This window comes from Hyaena hyaena, unplaced genomic scaffold (assembly GCF_003009895.1).
Source record: "Hyaena hyaena isolate Hyena2069 unplaced genomic scaffold, ASM300989v1 scaffold_98, whole genome shotgun sequence".
In the NCBI taxonomy this organism is placed as follows: domain Eukaryota; kingdom Metazoa; phylum Chordata; class Mammalia; order Carnivora; family Hyaenidae; genus Hyaena; species Hyaena hyaena.
This window is the reverse complement of record NW_024080730.1, coordinates 2,000,416-2,010,660: the sequence shown is the minus strand read 5'-3', so window position 1 is coordinate 2,010,660 and position 10,245 is coordinate 2,000,416. Positions and strand designations below refer to the sequence as shown.

The 10,245-nt window shown below is 56.8% G+C and overlaps 1 long non-coding RNA gene across 1 annotated transcript; it reads right to left on the bottom strand.

Annotated features, from left to right (window-relative positions):
* Window positions 1–3,337: 3,337 nt before the first annotated feature.
* Window positions 3,338–4,917, bottom strand: LOC120233934. Its single transcript, XR_005528946.1, has 3 exons — window positions 4,649–4,917; window positions 3,790–3,963; window positions 3,338–3,601 (listed from the first exon to the last, which is right to left on the bottom strand). It is a non-coding gene; the product is annotated as an uncharacterized LOC120233934 (long non-coding RNA).
* Between the last annotated feature and the right edge of the window lie 5,328 nt (window positions 4,918–10,245).

Sequence of the window (10,245 nt, the reverse complement as noted above, 5' to 3'; positions counted from 1 at the left end):
GAAGTGACGGAGCACAGGCACGGCCCGCCGGGCTTCGGGAACGGGGACAGCCCACAGGCCTCCCCCAGCCTGGGTAGATCTCGAGAACTACGGCTGGGACAGAGCGCCTTGGCCGGACTCGGCCTTCTGCCCAGGGCACAGCGGGAATTCACGTGCCCCCCGCTGGGCGGCCAGCGCCCTACACGCACCCAGCGCCTGCCGGGGCTCAGGCTGATTCTCGCAAGTGAACGGCCACCTTAGCACCTGCTCAGAGGGACCGGACGCGAGGACAGCGTCAGCAGCCCTTGCTGTGACGACGCACGTGTCCGTGGGGCCCCGTCTGCTCGTGTCGTGTGGGTTTCACACGCGCGCCCACGGGATGGAACCCCCCACGCCGACCCCTTCCCGATCCCGCGCGCCGCGCTGTGACTCTGGCGTCCTCCCTCCTTAAGCGCCCTGGTTACGGACCAGGGAGGAGGTGACACCATCTTCCGGGGCTGTCTCCGTTTCCGCAGCCCCTCGCGGGCCACCACGCCTTGCTGTTCCACAGGACTTGGCCGCCTCCCGCCTCGGGCGGGCTGGCACCTTTCATCCAAAGAGCCAGAAAAGGCTGGATCTGGAAGCCCCAAATCTTGGCCAGTCACTTGCGGAGGCAGGCGGCGGGGGGGGGAGTGGAGGGGACCTTTTCCCCAGCACTTAGTTTCCAACGTGGTATTTATGAGTAATTTATTTTGTTTGATATGCACATCTCTTTATTTTCTTACTATATTTATACCCCCGAGTTGTATTTATGATGTACGTGAGTTTTGTTTTCTACATTAAAGCACAATTTATACCGAAAGTTGCGTTTCGGCATCCAGCTGTGAGGAAGAGCAGGGTGCCGGGAAGGGAAGCGATCCCGGTGCTGGGCTCAGAGGACACACTTCGTGTGTGCGTGTGTGTGCGTGCGCGCGCGTGTGTGCATGTGCTGCATTCAAAACTACTTTCTACAGAAGCTTCTGGGTCATTGTCGCCGTCCCTTAAGCTGAGGCTCAGGTGAGTTAAATAATAGATTAGGTTAAACCCACCAGAGGTGGGGGCTGGTTGGGCTCCCCTTCCCTTCCTGCCTGGGTGCCGCCTCCCCCTGCGCCTTAGGGCAGCCATAGGAGTGTGTTCACATTTGGGAAACGAGTCCCAGCTAGCAGTGGCCTGACCTGACTCTGTCTCACCCTCAGCGAATTGACATTTGTGGCCACAGAAGTCTCTGTCAGGGCAGGTGCTCCTGAGTGTGCGAAGGTCACGAAAAGCGACCCTAGATGCCAGCGGCCCCCTCATTAGACAGCCCAAAACTGTGAGAGCCGTTGGCGGCATGTGTTGGGGCAAAATTCCCCCGTCACCGTTCATTGTGGAGCAAATCCTCGACTGCTCCGAGTCTCCATGTCCTCACCTGTAAAATGGGACGAAGACGGAGGGAGCGGCCAGGATCGGAGCAGCCACGCAGTGCCTGGCGTGGACGTGGACGTGTCCAGATCACTCCTGCAGCTGCCAGTTACGGGGCGGTGACGTCGGCCGCTGCTCCTGCGAAGATTGTGGCTGAAGTCAGGGGCGCCTGGGTGGCTTAGTCGGTTGAGCGTCCGACTTTCGCTTAGGTTGTGATCTCAGGGTTCGTGGGTTCAAGCCCCGCGTCGGGCTCTGTGCTGACAGCCAGCTCAGAGCCTGGAGCCTGTTTCAGAGTCTGTGTCTCCCTCTCTCTCTGACCCTCCCCTGCTCACGCTGTCTCTCTCTCTCCTAGAAAAAAATAAATAAATAAAAAAGATTGTGGCTGAAGTGTACCGCGGCCATTTCAGGAGGCGCCTCTCATGCCCTGGCGAAGGGTCCCCACTCCAAACTGTCCTGCACACTGAAGACCTGCCCAGGCGCCCAGAGCTGACCCTGCACCATTTGCTCATCAAGACAGTGCCTCACTCTTTTTTATTTTTAATTTTTTTTATTTTTAGGAGAGAGAGAGAGAGAGACAGCGTGAGCAGGGGAGGGTCAGAGAGAGAGGGAGTCACAGGCTGAAACAGGCTCCAGGCTCTGAGCTGGCAGTCAGCACAGAGCCCGACGCGGGGCTCGAACCCACGAACCGCGAGATCATGACCCAAGTGAAAGTCGGATGCTTAACCAACTAAGCCACCCAGGCGCCCCGACAGTGTCTCACTCTTGAGCGACTCGCCATGTGACCGTGTGGCTGGATGGCGCCCGGAGCACCGCACGGGTGAGGGAAGACAGGACCAGAAGTGGCATGCTCTGCAAGCAGCATGGCGGAAGGGCTGTGGCGTCAGGCGATGAGTCCCCTGCTGTGTCCCCTCCAGTACGCCAGGTCACCCCACCCGCACCCCAGCCTGCATCCTCGTGTGACCGGGGAGATGAACCACGCCTGCACGGCGGGCCCGTTGGGAGAATCGGATGGAATTAGGTCTGCAGGGTGCCCGGCCCAGACTTGAACAGTTATTTCCACTGGTTCTTAAATCTGGTTGCACGTTGGAATCACCTAGGGGAAAACACGATGGCTAGGCCCCATCTCCAGAGAGCCTCGTTTAATTGGAATGGGTGTGGCCCGGACATTAGGATTTTGTGAAGCTCCCCAGTGATTCAGATGTGCAGCCAAGGTTGAGAGCCAGAGGAAAACAGTTTACATTTGGTCCTTTGTGCTCTGGAGACAAACACTTCAAGGGAAAAATGATGTGGAGTTTCCTCACTATAGCACAGCTGACAATGAGTAAACGCACATTTTTGTAAACGAATTCATACTAGAGTGTTGATGGTTGATACATTTTCATTGTCTCTTTAGATGTCCGTGCAGCCATATGGATGGACGACATGGGCCCTCTGGTAGGAGGTGAGGATGATTTTTCAAGGCTGCACCCCTGCACTCACCCCCCTGACCCGCCTCGGCTCCACATTGAAGAAGGTAGGCGTTGCTTTTTGCTGCCTCTCCCTTCCCTGCCTTGTACAGCGTTGTCACATTTAGCAAATATAAACGCAGCAGTGCCCAGTTAAATCTGGCATAAGATTTAACTCAAATAAGCGCCACATTTTTTAGTATAAGTCCGTCCCATGCAAGAGGAGACATACTTATACTAAGAAACGATTCACTGTTTGTCTGAAATTCACATTTAACTGGGTGCCCTGGGTTTTATCTGGTAGCCCTCGCCTTAGATCCACAGCACCGGCGGGCAAATGGCGAGAGAGGAGCAGGGGCAGGAAGTAGTTCCATCGGACCAGCCTGTCCAGGGGTGAGATCCCAGACGCAGAATTCAAGAGTACGACCCGGGAAGGGAGAGTCCTCAGGCTGTGTTACTCTTGGGGGTGGGGGTGGGGGGCTCACCTTACAAATGGCACCATGTGACCTGGCTTCCACCTGCCGCGCAGGTGGGGTGGCTGCTGGGCGTTCGGCATCTTCTCCCCTCGAGATGAAGGATGGTCGCCAGCAACTCCAGGCTTTTCTGTCCTCAGCCTCAGCAGCAGCTCCTAGGAGGGTTCCAGAACCCTTCTGTCCCACGTTTATTCCCTACCAGATGTCTGCAGCCAGGGGCCCGGTTGCTGGGATGGGCCGGCCCTGGCTCACCCGCCCCGACTATCGACCAAGAGAAAGGAGCCTCTATTAAGAGAAGGGGAGAGCAGAGAAGGGGTGTCTTTGGCGACTAGGAGCAGAGAGAGAAAGAGTGAGAGACAGACAGACAGAGATGCACTAAGCATCACATCAGATATGGTTGTGATGTTTTGCCTCACCCCCCCCCCCCACATGACTTTAAAACGCTCATGAGAAGGCTGCTCTAATATACTTACCCCTGGCTTTACCAGTCTGATGGCCCTTGTTCCTTTCTGAGTTCTAAGTCTTTTTCTGTTGTTATTTCTTCGGAGAACTCACTTCTGCCGCTCCTTCGAGGCCAGGCTGCTGGCAACACGGTGCTGGTGTGCCCTCCGTCTGAGCCTGGCTGTTTCTCCATCGTTCCACCCCGTCTGCAGAGGAAGACAGGACTTAACCACTTTCTTTTTTTTCTTTTTTTAATTTTTTTAAATGATTTTTTTATTTCTGAGAGACAGAGAGAGAGACAGTGTGAGCAGGGGAAAGTCAGAGAGAGAGAGTGAGACACAGAATCCGAAGCAGGCTCCAGGCTGAGCTGTCAGCACAGAGCCCGGGACGCAGGGCTCGAACCCATGAACTGCGAGATCATGACCTGAGCCGAAGTCAGTCGCTTAACCAACTGAGCCTCCCAGGCGCCCCAGGACTCAATCACTTTCGTCGTCCTCTAGCCCCCAGAATGTGACTGGATTTGGAGATGGGACCCTTAAAAGAGGCGATTAAGGGCCTCCTGGGTGGCTCAGTCGGTTGAGCCTCCGACTTTGGCTCAGGTCATGATCTCTCAGTTTGTGGGTTCGAGCCCCGCGTCGGGCTCTGTGCTGACAGCTCAGAGCCTGGAGCTGCTTCGGATTATGTGTCTCCCTCTCTCTCTGCCCCTTCCCTGCTCGCTCTCTGTCTCTCTGAAAAATAAATAAACACTAAAAAATCAAATAAAAGGGGTGATTAAGTCATGGCGACATACGAAGGCGGATCGGACGCACAGGGAGAAGCCCCGTCTGCGGGCCGAGGAGAGAGGCCCCCAGAGCCATCCAACCTCGGCCTTCCAGCCTCCAGAACAGAGACCTAAGTGAGTGTTCAAGCCGCTCTGTCTGTAGCATCTTGTCCCTGGGCTCGTGCAAACTCCTGTCTCCGTGTGGTCTGCTGGTGAAGACAAGGTGGGCAGACTGGACTCTGCAGCTGCCCTGTCTCCCCCAGAACGAAGTCTCCCTGCTTCACCCGTGGGCTCACGGAAGGCCCTGGAAGGTGTGGGTGCGCCTCCTGTGTGGCTGGCGGGAGAGTGGCGAGTCCCCAGGCCGTGAGCGCCCCGGGGAGCTGGCTCTAAGGCCTGTCTCCAGGACGTGCCAGCACAGTGAGGGCCGGCCGGACAGCCAGGTGAGGCCGGAGGGACACCCAGGTGACAGGGCTCCTTTGTGACCAGACAGAGAAGGTAAACCCCATCCCGGGGGCCATGGAGGGTCAGGGGGTTACCTGTCACCGCGATGCAGGTCCCTGGGAAGCCCCGTGTGCCGTGAGGTGTAGAGCAGAATGGGGGACATCGTCGCCGGAGTCCACCAGGCCACGTGGGTGGGGAGGCAGCCGGGGCTCACGGGCAACGGGGAGGGAGAGCGGGGCCCTGGGAGGAGGCCTCACCGGCCCCAGCTCCGACACCAGCGGCAGACCTCTCGGCCCTTTGGGGGCTCTCACCTTCCCACCTGTTGATTGGGGGGGTCCTTGGATCCCATGTGAGATTCCTTGTAAGGGGGTGCATATTTCTATTTATTTAAAATAATTTTTTAGAGAGAGAGAGTGTGAGCAGGGCAGGGCAGGGGGAGCAAGGGAATCGTAAGCGAACTCCAAGCTCAGCACAGGGCCGGACGCGGGGCTCCATCCCACGACCCTGCGGTCACGACCTGAGCCAAAGTCAGGAGTGGGACACCCAGCCGCCCCGGTGCCCCTAAAGGGGTGTGCATTTAATCACACTAATGACAGTGCGTGAGTCGTTCGTGGAAGAGCAGACGCGGCGCAGAAGGGAGGTCCGCCGCTCACGCCCCTCCTCGCCCACCCTGGCCCCCGGCGGGGCTCTGTCTGTGGGTGCGGCCACATACGTAGGTTCCAAGCACACTCCTCTCTGCACCCCCCTGCTTTCCCTGCCCTCATCCCCTGCCTCCCCTGTCCAGGGGGAACACCTTCGAGCAGCTTCCTGGAGGGCCGTGTTCATTTCCTGGCGCTGCCGTAACAAATCACAGCGAACCAGAAATGGATTCCCGTGGCTCTGGAGGCCGGCGTCCACAGTCCAGGTGCGGGCGGAGCTGTGCTCCTTCCAGAGCGCTCTAGGGGAGGGTCCTTCCTGCCTCCGGCTTCTGGGGGGCTCCAGGCGTCCCTGGGCTGTGGCTGCGCCGCTCTAGCCTCTGCCTGTGTCGCCATGTGGCCGCGTCTCCCGGTGTCTCCTTTTCTGTGTTGTCATGTGACACCTGCCACTGGATTTAGGGCCCAGGTGGGTCCAGATCTCGGCTCGAGACCCTTGCGTCAGAGACACTTTTCCCAACCAAGGTCACGTTCTTTGGTGCTGGGGGTGGGGAGTCGGACATACCTTTTTGGGGAGCATCATTCAACCCATGGCCGATGGAAAGACCAGTGGAACTGCCATGTCGGAAAGGGCACGCACATTACATACCTTCCCAGAGGCCGCCCGACTGCACTCTCCCTTTGTCCGGGGGCCAGGTCACTGCCCACGTGTACACGGTCAGGTTCCTCGGCACGACCGCAACTCAGTTTACTTTAGGCAGGACTGGGGGCTGATGGTGAGGGCGCCAGGCCCGGACTTTCACCCACCACCCACACCAGCCCAGGACCCGTAGGGCCCCGGCAGGGTGGGCACAGGAGGGGCAGGTGGGGGAGGGGGGTGGGGTCACCTCCTTCCTTGCTAGCTGCTCAGCCCTGTGGCTCCTGGGCCCCCAGGTAGCCTGGGGGGAGCCCAGGCCCAGGCGAAGCCGGATCCAACACCAGCCCTAGGAGGAGCCTGAGAGCTGGGCTCAGACCAGAGCGGGCTGACGGGAGACCCGGACGCAGGGCTCCACGACCGTGTTCCTCCATCAGAGCCGGGTGACGTCAGTCGGCCCCCATTTCCTTCTCTTATGTGACCCGAGGGCTCCCCGCTGGACAGAGAGCGGTGAGGCTGGGCGGGCAGCGGCTGGGGGGGGGGGGTGGTAACGGAGGGAGGCCACGTGGTCTGGGGTCGCCCACCCAGGATGGCTTTAACATCTGCCCCTTAGAAGCCAAGTAGCCCCCCTGCCCCCCAGAGCCTTGGTGTCGGTCCCGAGTCATGATAAAATCCGTCTCCAGGGCGCATTTTTAAGAATTACAAGCGATAGGGGCGCCTGGGTGGCTTAGTTGGTTAAGCGTCCGACTTTCACTTAGGTCATGATCTCACGGTTCGTGGGTTCGAGCCCCGCGTAGGGCTCTGTGCTGACTGCCAGCTCAGAGCCTGGAGCCTGTTTCAGTCTGTGTCTCCCTCTCTCTCTGACCCTCCCCTGCTCACGCTGTCTCTCTCTCTCTCTCTCTCTCCTAGAAATAAATAAAACATTAAAAAAAAAACCTTAAAAAAAAAAAAGAATTACAAGCGATAACCCAAGAAGAGGTTCTGACACACAGATAGGTGGGTCCTTATTATCATCATTGCGGCCTGGCCCCGGAAATGGAAGTTCGGGATAAGAATGTTCTAGCCGGTAGGGGTTTCCCCAGCGGGCGGCAGGTGGCCGAGCTGGGAGGCGCGGCCGGAAGCGCAACGGCGCCCCCCGGTGGCGGGTGCGCGAACGGCCCGCGCGCGTCCGACTCCGCTCCCCCTGCCGGGCAAGTCCAGTTTCGCGGAGAACCTCTGATGCTGGACCCCAGGAGAGCGCGGAGGGCGGGGAAGGCTTCCCTTCTACAACCCGACATTACCCATGCATCTAGAAAACAATATATAAATAAAAACATACATTTATAAATTTAAATATTTATACTTGTAAAAATAAACATACCGTGTTTAGAATATTTATGAATCTATTTATTACATTTCCTGCATGCCGGGGACTCATCCTCCGGTCATCCCAGCCAGTATTCCTCCCATTTCACAGATGAGCAAATGGAGGTGAATTCCACTAATGCCCGGCTGGTGAATCTGAGTTTCGGATGCCGCGAAAAGCTGGCTTCCTTGAGCAGCACACTCCGAGCAGAGGAGGAAATGGGAAACAGGGGTTTGGGCTTTATGGCTGCAGAGCCCATACTGAGTGGGCCGGAGCCCCAGCCTTGCCTCCCAATGCCACTGTCCTGTAGGGAGCCGGATATTCAGGCCGGGCACGGAAGGGGCAAAGCCAGCCCGACAGCCATCCTGGCTCTGGGGAAGGAGCCCAGGCAGGAATTTCTGCTCCGCGGAAGCGGGAAAGGAGGAAGCTCTCCCAGGCTGGGCAGGGAGAGGGTACGCCAGGAGGGGCCCAGGGGAGGGAAAGCCCAGAGAGGGTGCTGGGGCCACAAGGGGCCACAGCCCCGGGGAGGCAGACTCTGGAGCTGAGGTCCCTCTGGAGAAAGGAAGGGATGTTGAAGGGGAGAGCCTCCGCTACAGGCTCCGTGAGGGGTCGTGAGCTCTACACACCCACCCCTTCTCCAGGGCAGCAGGTGGGGGTGGAGCAGAGCCGGGCCCTGCCTTCACCGCCGCACGCGGCCTCCGCGGGGCGCTCCCTCTCTGACTTGCCCTGGCGGAAGGCCTCGCTGAGCCTGGACAGGTCCGGGCCTGCTCAGCTACAGACGCAGACTCCGAAGGGCTTTGAGCTGCGGCAAGAAACCCTCTACCTGGTCGCCCTCCGTGGCGATGACCCAAAGGCCGTGGTCAAACCTGCCAGGCAAACAGGGCCAGGGTGACTTCCGGCCCCTCCTCCAGCCCATGGCCCCAGAGGGGGTGGGGGGCTTCCCAGGCAGCCACCTGCTAGCTGAGCTCTTCCACTTACTCCTTCAACATCACTTACAGGGCGTCTACACTGCACTAGAGCCTTGGCAAAGTAAACTTTGCAATCTCGGCAGCTGCGAATATTCCAACATTCGTTATTTTCTTTTATTTTTTTAAAATTTTTTTAATGTTTTATTTATTTCTAGGAGAGAGAGAGACAGCGTGAGCAGGGGAGGGTCAGAGAGAGAGGGAGTCACAGANATGCACTTTCTCCATCCTTTTTGAATATTTGCTTTTAGATAGGGTTAGCAAATAGTACTGGCATAAAAATAAATATATTTCATTTTATGTAGTCTCTTTACCTAGTGACAGGATATGAATTTTTCCCCAAATAAATAACATTGGATTATGGATGGCATAAGTACTGATTACTGCTTGTCATTAGTATTAATTCTCACAGGGCAACCTGATAAGAAAGCAAAGTATTCACTCTTCTGTTGTATACTACAATTTGAGGCCATTCAGATAAAATGCTTTGTAGACACTTGTGTTATATACATTAGATGAAAAATAATGTAATTCTTCATATTAGCATCTAATGTATTTTTTTAATTTTTTTTTAATGTTTTATTTATTTCTAGGAGAGAGAGAGACAGCGTGAGCAGGGGAGGGTCAGAGAGAGAGGGAGTCACAGACTCTGAAACAGGCTCCAGGCTCCGAGCTGGCAGTCAGCACAGAGCCCGACACCGGGCTCGAACCCACGAACCGCGAGATCATGACCTGAGCGGAAGTCAGACGCTTAACCGACTAAGCCACCCAGGCACCCCCTGTTAGTTTCTTTTAAACCTTCTTTCACGTTGAAAATCACAGTTTTGGAGACCTACCCCCCTCACCCCCGTGACGGACTTTGTGCGAGTGGGAACCAGCCCTTCGTGGCAGAAGCCACTGAGATGTCAGGGTGTGTCTTCCTGCGGCACAAACGAGCCCAAGCTGACACGAGTGTGCAGGGGAGAAGTCGGGCCCCTCTCTGCCGGATCTTTGTGCTACTTTCCCCCCAACTGTCTCTGCCTCTTCATAAGCTTCAGACCCTCCCCTCCCCGAGACCAGCCGAGTCTGGGGCCTGCCTGCCCAGACTCACCTCTTCTCCTTCGTACAATTGGAGGCAGTAGCTGTGTCCCTGTGGATCCCAGAGCAGTCAGGAAGACGGACGGAGCTGGGGAACCTGGGTCAGGAGCTCTGACCCAAATCTGAGCGTGTGCCCCAGGGGCAGAGGCTGACCCCTGCTGGCCAGGGCCCCTCTAGAGGGCGTGAGTGCTCGAGAAGCCTCTTGGTCCCAGGTCACAGCACCAGGCCCCCCAGTCCCTCTGCATGTCTCTCGTCCTGTGGCCATCAGAGGCTCCGAGCAGGCAGGTAGAAAACTGCCCTTCTGGCTGGGAGCGCAAGCTGGGGCAGCCACCGGAGAGAACAGTATGAGGTTTCCTCAGAAAGTTAAAAGTAGAACTACCCTGTGATCCAGTAATCACGCTAAAACTCTGGGTATTTACCCCCAAAACACAAAACCGCTAATGCAAAGGGGTACCTGCATCCCCATGTTTATAGCAGCGTTACTTACCATAGCCAAATTATGGAAGCGGCCCAAGCTTCCAATGGAAGCGGTCCATTGATTGATGAATGGATAAAGAAGATGTAGTTATAGGTACCCGATGGAATATTATTCAGCCATAAAAAAGAACAAAATTTTGCCATTGGATAGAACTAG